Genomic DNA, 8920 nt, shown 5'->3' with positions numbered 1-8920 from the left:
AGACCTTCTACTTGTATGGCAGGAATAATTAAGATGCTGAAATCAAGTATGAATTCATAATCATCCCTCTTTGTTGTAGTAAATTGGTAAGCAAGCATCTCGTGGAACGTATTACAGACACAGGAGCACAGGTGTGTTTTCTATTTAATTTGGATCCTTCTACATCCAATATCTCAAATTAAAGACAACTAATGTATGTCTTTTATTGAAAGCCAGAAGATATGGAATGTGTGTGTGTGTGTGTGTGTGTGTGTGTGTGTGTGTGTGTGTGTGTGTATGTATGATGTTTTTCTTATAAGTCATATAAATGTCTTTAAAAGTTGCAACTTGATCTCCCATTTTATGGGTAAAAAACAAACAAACAGTCTACAAATGAAAGACAAAGCATGTCTCAAATCACAATGTGTCTGAGTCCAAAGCCCAGGATTTGAATGTTACCTTGAGCTTATTATAAACTTTCTTTAGGATCTTCTGTTTATTTTGCCCCCAAACAGACGAACTGTCTACTTTACTGTGGGAAAGGAAAGCAAAAACATACAAGGATATATCACATCTTGATACCTTTCCTTTTGTCCTGTCCTATCCTTCTTCTATGCCTTTTGTCTTTTCCTCTGATTTAAGAAAGTCTGTCTCTTGGTCTCTCTATTGCACAAATGGATATTTTAACCCTCTCTAAAGTACAGGGCAATGGCTTAGCAACTGCCTGCAGGCATCTATGAGATTGGACTGTTCTTACAAGTCCAGAATGTTTGTACTGAATGTCAATGAATTTAAAAACATGATCAAATAAAGTATCTTTCACCACCACATGTGAGTTAAATGATTATAAGCAATATTGCTTAGAGCAAAGCTGTGATGTTTGATCAAACTCAGGATGTTAGAAAAATTGCTACAGTCTTGAGGGTTTTTTGTTAGTTTGTTTTTTTGTTTTTCCACACAGAAACTTTAGTCTGTTTTCCATGTCCCCAGGTGAATGCTCAGGATCCCTCTGTCTATTCCGGAGCCTCCAAAGGAAGAAGTGATTACAAAATCATATTGATCTTTTGCCACATATGTATTTTGTACAGAATTATATAAGTAAACATATCAGGTCTGTTGAAGGAATGATTCCCTAGTAGTGGAATGGGGCCAGGTAGTGTTAGTCATCTCCAAATAATGAAACATTCCATGCCTCTAAGGATCTCCATATTCGATGAACAACACTACCTGTGTAAGAGAATATCAGCCTGCTGTGCCTGAGCATAGTCAAGATAGTCAGGAATGGACAAGGCTAATTAGTGTCTACAATAAAGTTTATATGGAAACAGTGATGACTATATATAACACAAAGTTGTACAACCAGTAAATTTTATGCACATCAGTTCTTTTTTGACATGTTTCATTTAAAAAGCAGATTAGGAATACACACAAACTCCCATAATTCCTTAGGGACAATATCAAATACATAACTACATGAAATTTGTAAATAGGAGTGGGTAATTTCTTCATTTAAATCATTTAATCAGCAATAATACACAAAGCACATATGTTTAATATATATATTAAAAGTATTCAATATCCTAAATGCTAATTAATACTACATGTTTCCATGGCCAGAATAGCTGTTATCATGGAAACCAAGAACAACACATTCTGGGAATGATGTGGTCAAAGCAAAACTTTTATTCAGTGTTGGTGAGATTATAAGCTGGTGTAACCACTATGGAATTCAGTGTGAATATTAATGAAAAAGATAAAAATAGAATAACCATATGACCCAGTATACCATTCCTGGACATACATCCAAAGAACTTACACCCTTCCTTCCTTCCTTCCTTCCTTCCTTCCTTCCTTCCTTCCTTCCTTCCTTCCTTTCTTCTTTTCTTTTCTTTTCTTTTCTTTTCTTTTCTTTTCTTTTCTTTTCTTTTCTTTTCTGTCCAGAAAACAGTTTTCATTGTTGTACAGAACTAACTTTTCCATGAGGGTCATTGTTGGTCTTATTTCCTGAGCAACCAGAGTTGTTTTTGTTTTTGTTGTTGTTGTTTTTATTTTAATCATTTCATTCATTTGCATCTTAAATCCTATCCCACCTCCATATTACCCCCTCCAACAACCTCTCATCCCACGATATCCTACTTCCCAGTTACCCCTTCAACAACCCCCCCATCCCACATTTGATCTTCCCCCTCCCTTTTGCCTGTATGAGAGTGCTACCCTACCTACCCACACTCTCCCACCCCACTGCTCTGGGGCATCCAACTTCTCCAGGGTCAAAGGCCTATCTCCCATTGCTGTCTGGCAAGGCCATCCTCTGCTACATATGTATATGGAGCCATGGATCTCTCCAGGTACACTTCTTGACTGGTAGACTAGAATTTTGGAGAACTTGGTATTTAGGCCAGCCTATGTTTTTCTTCTAATGAGGTTGCAATACCCCTCCACCCCTCCAGTCCTTCGGCCAGCACCCCACTAGGTTCCCCGAGTTTAGTCTGAGTTCAGCATCCACATCTGCATTGGTCACTTGCTAGCTGGACCTTCCAAGGAACTGCCACACTTGGTTCCTGTCAGAGAGTGCCTCTTGACCACAGCAAGTGTGTTGGGTTTGGTGTCTGCAGAAATGATGTACCCTCAGGTGGGGCTGTTCCCTGTTGGCCCTTCCTTCAGTTTCTGTTCCATTTTTGTCCCTGTTCTTCCTTTGGACAGGAACATTTCTGGGTAAAAAAATCTTTGAGATGGGTGGTTGACCCCATCACTCTACCAGGGGCTGTGCCTATCTACTGGAGTTGGTCTCCACAGGTTCCATCTCCCCCTTCTCTGCTCATTATGCTAAAGTCAATCCCACCGGGTTTCAGAAGCCTCACATTTCTCTGGTGTCTGGGACCCTCCAGTGGCTATCTCCATTTCCTTATCACTTCCTGCTAGCTGTTTTTATTCAATTTTCTGACCCTCTATATGCCTATCACATCTCATCCAGTTTCTGATACTGCCACCCTTATTTCCTCCTCCTTCTTTCTCCCTCCCCAGTCCCCCTCTCCATCCACCTCCCACAATCATCCTGTTCCCCCCTCAATGCAGGCCTGAAGCATCAACCCCCTGGTCTTCCTTCCTTCTATTCTCCATATAGCCTGTAGGTTGTGTCATAGGCATTGTGAGCTTTTGAACTAGTATCCACTTACTAGAGAGTACATACCGTGTGTGTTTCTTTTTGTCTGGGTTTCCTCACTCAGGATGATATGTCCTAATTCCATCTATTTGCCTGCAAATTTCATGAAGTCTTTGTTTTTAATCACTGCTTAGTACTCCATTGTGTATATATACCACATTTTCTGTATCCATTGTTCTGTTGAGGAACATCTGGGTTGTTTCCAGCTTCTGACTATTATAATAAGGCTGCTATGAACATAGTGGAGCATGTGTCCTTGTAATATCATGGAGGATTTTTTGGGTATATGCCCAGGAGCAGTATAGCTGGGTCTTTAGGTAGAACAATTTCCAATTTTCTCAAGAATTGGCAGACTGATTTTCAAAGTAGTTTTACTAGCTTGTAGTCTCACCAGCAATGGAGGAGTATATCTCTTTCCCCACATCCTCCCCAGCATCTGCTGTTATCTGCTTTTTTGATCTTAGCTATTCTGACTGATGTAATGTGGAATCTCAGGGTCATTTTGACTTTGCATTTCCCTGATGATTAAGGATGTCTTTAACTGTTGCCTCTGTAAAGAATTCTCTATTTAGCTCTTTACTACAATTTTTACTAGGGTTATTTGGTTCTCTGGATTTATCTTCTAGAATTCTTTGTAATTTTGAATATTAGCCCTCTATCGAGTGTAGGGTTGGTAAAGCTCTGTTCCCAGTTTGTGGGTTGCCATTTTGTCCTATTGGTAATGTCCCTTGCTTTACAGAAGCTTCTCAATTTTATGAAGTCCCATTTGTAGATTTTTTTTCTCAAAAAGGTGGTAAATTTTGTGCCTCACTCTGCAGGTTCAGTGTTTTGGTGATGATATGCATGTTTAAAATGTCCTGCAAGCATAGTGCTGTGCCTACTTACAATCTGCAAAGTGCTCCAAAAAGAAAATACCAGTGTTAGATGAGCATTATATACATCTGATTTTATAAGGGTGCTGGCTAATTAATTTTAAATGAATGAATTGGTGGCGTATATCAAATCACTTATTTTTAATCAAAACACACACGCACACGCACACACACACACACACACACACACACACACACACACACACACAAGATCAAAATTAACTTTAAAAAATTCTAGTGAAAATGTTGTGTCCAGGTACTTACAGATATCTATCTAACCCTGTGCTCGTATTAGAACTACTGGTTTGATTGGTTAATTCAGCATTCATTGGACTTTACAGAATGTCATATAGAACACCCCATTTTGAATGACAGGAGTTGATTGGATATGAAACACATCTCCTTCCAAGAGTGTTATAAATTTTCAGGACGGTCATCATGCGTTCCTTTTTCAGAGGAGAAAAGTTAGGAGCAATGAGATGACATAGATTTTCCAGTGCTATCGAAAAAACTAATTGAACTTCACCTGCGTATGCCTGGGTTCCTTGCAAAGCCTGGAATCTCTATCATTCTCTTTCCTGAAGATGCATGTGCCTGAGAACAGTCTTCCTAGTTCAGGTATCACTGATCTTGATATACATTGGAACCCATTTCTTTATCAGCCTCTCTTTTTAAGATCAACGGGTCTCTTAGAGCCGTTTCTGTGACAGCTGTGATGTAGGTGTTTACATGAATAGCAGACAAACTAGAGCTAAACTCCTGGGTGAGAGCTACAAATTCCACCATTTATAATTCACTTGGTCTTGAATAAGTTGAGGACTATTTCTTCAGTTATATAAACAGATTTAATACCCACTTTCGACCTTTCCTCATGGGATTGCTCAGTTTCTCAGATGAATTGAAAATGAATAAGCATTGCAATAGTATGTGGGGGAATACAAAGGAAAATAAACACAATTGTTTATCTCAGAAAATGGTCAATTTGTTAACAAAGATAAGGTGTGTGTGTGTGTGTTCAATATAAAGGACCAAACACTGAATAATATAATAGAGTTTTGAAAAGAAAAAGAATTATTCCCAATAAATAGGGGTCTGTGTCAGTCTCCAAAGGAAAAACGGCAAAGAGAGAAATGTATGTAGAAGTAGGATTAATAACTAGCTCGGAAGGCATTGGTTGACTGTTTTCTATACCTTATATTCTTTTAGTGCAGTGTAATATGTTCAAGTACAAGAATGAATTGTGTAAACTACATACAACAGAAAACAGCATTTCAGTGTTTCTAAGCCTTGTCATGATTGACACTTGGGATGAAATAATGTTATTTTGTGAGCATTGCCATGTTCATTGGAAGATGTCTTGTAGAATTCGTGGCCTTTACCCACTAGATGCCAGTAGTGTCCCTCCCAAATTGTATCAACTGATGTTGTCTCCAGGTATTGTGAAATATCCACCAGGAGTTAGGGTGGCTAAGGTTGAAAAACAGTGGCACATAATAAATTCAAAGATGTGCTATTACAGAACATGGTTGTGTGATTTAGGCAACTGGATATTGAAATGTTCAACTAACTGATTAATTTTTGCATTTCTCTCAGCCTGGAAATCGGAAGCAATAATAAGAATGACTATGGTAATTAAATATATTGTATGTAGTGCAAACTTTGGCCCATAGAAAGGGGAAACAGTGGGTTTTAGTTTTTTTAAATCTTATAGTAACCAAAGTGTTAACAATTAATTTCATCTCCATCTTTTGTACCATCTTAGAGAGAACACAACAGTTAAATATTTTTCTCAGGGCCATACTACTCTCAAGGACAAAGACAAGTAGGCTTGCCTGAATTGCTATAGCCAATAACCATATTTCAAGTGTCCAAGGTAGGATTGGCAAGGGGAGAGATGTGCAGGGTATAAATCAAGCCAAGAGTATAAGGCACTGTATGGGCTGGTAGCCAACAGCTATTACAACGCTCAAATGAGACAGGTCAGTATAAGTAAGAAGAGGGTATTAAAACACACACACACATACACACACACACATACACACACACACACACACACACACACACACACACTGGAGAAAAAATTGAGAGAGGGAGCACATAAATTGAAATTTCAAACCAAAGATATCACTCATTACAAACACTTGGTCATTTACAAAATAACTCTAAAAACACAGAGGTTTACTGAAGGACCCCTTCATACTATTTAAGATTCCATGACACCTAAGAGAGTTTTGATGGCCACATGTTATTTATTCTGGTCTACTAATAAAGAAGATTAAAGAGAAGGAATTATTTAAGCAGGCCTGGTACGCCAGTAATAGAACCTTCGTATATAGAAGACTAAGGAAGGAGGATTGCTATGAATTTGTAAAAAGCATAAGCATGAGCTACTTAGTGAATTCCACCTTAGCCTAGCCCACAGAGTGAGACCATTTCTCAAAGTTTTGAAAATGGAGACCTCTAGAAATGGTTAGGTTGAGTGAAAGTAGGAGAGTGGAGGCAAGATAAAGCAAGAGGATACCAGTAAATGATGTGAGAAGCATACAATAGGAAAGTCTGCTTTTACTTAAGCAAAACTGACAACTTTCAATATTCAAAACACTTGGCACCTACTCACACCTCTATTCTGCTGCCACCAAGCCCTGTGACCTTGATACTCATGCCCATGTTCTTTGAGTATCTACCTGCCAAACTTAAGAGAGTTGGACCAAATACAAATGGATCTCCTTTTCCTCTGACATAACTTGGGGATGTTATCTACCTCCCTCGCTATGATCTTTGCAAAACACTACATTACCAGAGTCCTGTCTTGTAGATAAGTCACCCTCAAAAAGTGCTGCCAGACATTCTGTGTTCATTGTCCCAACTAGCTAATCTGTCCAATGCAATTCTCACAAGAGCCAATGCTTCTCCTACCTCTTTCCCTTTGTGTCTCCCCTAGTCCTATTAATCTGTGAGCCATTCAGTGTCCATGCCAGAAATGGTAGCTACAGTAACTACACATTAGGGAACATTATCTATTTTCCACCATATAATTATTTAGGTTTGTTTTTTTTTTAGTTTATTTTTTGTTTTGGTTTTCTAGAGAGGTTCATCACTCTCATTCATTACCATTTGGATTGCCAGGACAGGGAAGGGGCAGAGAGACATAGAAATTCACTTCCCAGGTGGAGAAGCCAAAACCCATGAAAAGACAAGGTAAACAATACAGCTAGACAAAGGTGTTGGCCTTCATACCTTTCAAACTGGCTACTGTGGCTATCTGGATCTGCTCAGAACCATGGAATTGGACAGACTGACACACTAATGTACCCCATAAGTACAAGAGCATGTAGCACCTAACAAATATTCAGTTGTCAAGTTGGCTTGAAAGCTATTGTACAAATGTTAGCATAGCATGTTTCATAGGGTTGTGGTAGATTATTTTTTAAAGAGAAGAAACAAGAGGAGAAACATAATTTCCAATTTAAAAAAATTACTTTTACCCTAAATATATTGTCATTCCTCACTTGGGCAAACTATACCTTCTCACTGAGAAGAAGCTTACCCCAGCAACACACACACACACACACACACACACACACACACACACACACACACACCACATACACAAACAATGAAAGAAAATTATCAATTTTATAGGACTAGTAAAGTATTAATAAATGCTTAAAATTATTTTACTGGAGACCTGAGACATTCAGAGTAATTGCAGATATCTAGACTATATAAAACACACCTTCTAGCCTGTAGATTGACTTTCAAAAACTTCTCAGTCTTAGAAGTGACATGTAAAATTATATGGCATTACTTTTGTGACAAATGGGTGCTTCACTTTGATCCATTTATTAGAGAATTTCTTAAAATCCAAAATGAAATACCTCTCACATGAAATGTGTTTTGTCGGTCCTTTCCATTAGTCAAGCATATTCCAGTTGATGGCTGTCCAGTTCTCTATTCCTAAATTCTTAACCTACCCAGAACATTGTACCTAGATTATAGGACGATGTAACAGGGCTTGATTGAGTGCCTATCTTCCCAACTCAAACAGAGTCGACGTGGCATCATTCTGATCTTCTTGATTCTCCTATGACCTTTTCTGTCTCTCTTATCTACATCTCTAATTCATATTGTTCTGTTCTAATCATACCCCATACCCTCTACTACTAGTCCAGAGTCTATATCCAGCACATATTTTCCCCTACCACTATCATCTATCCTTCACTCCCTTCAGCTCTTCCTTCAATAGAGATTAAAATAGAAAAAGAAAAAAATATTTATTTGGTATTAGATCTACACACCCTCAATGAGTTAAACAATACATATATCAGTGTGCTTACAGATTAAGTGTAAGTATATATTTTTTTCTTTCTTGTATGACACTTATATGAATTTGGAGAAAGAAAAACAAATAAGGTCTTTCTCTAGCTGAAACAGGATAACTCAATTTGGGGAGAAGCACCCATATTCAGGATAAGATTTCTAACCTTTATAAACATTTTGGAATAATTGAAGATTTTAAGCAAGAAATGATATGTGCAAAATGATATTTAAGGAAGTCAATCGGGTGACATCTACAGGTTAGACTGGAAATGGCAAAGCCTAGAGGCAGGAAATCTATTATTGTAATTATCATGGAGAAAGGTAATTAGGGCCTAGGCAAGGCTGGAGACTTGGGAAATGCAGAGAAATAGAGACATATTGTAAGCATTCTGAAAAAATCAAACGTATGGTATGGAGAACATTAGAAAAATAAACAGAACATGATTCCAGCATCCTAATAGACAACTGACAAAACGTCAACTCTGTCTCCTCGGCTGCCCTGCATATTTCTTCCTTCTAGGAAGGTATATAGCTTTTAATATCTCTTTGTAATATATTTTAAGCTTCATCTGCCTTCTCTCCATCC

This window comes from Mus musculus, chromosome 4 (assembly GCF_000001635.26).
Source record: "Mus musculus strain C57BL/6J chromosome 4, GRCm38.p6 C57BL/6J".
In the NCBI taxonomy this organism is placed as follows: Eukaryota; Metazoa; Chordata; class Mammalia; order Rodentia; family Muridae; genus Mus; species Mus musculus.
This window is presented reverse-complemented; position numbering follows the sequence as displayed.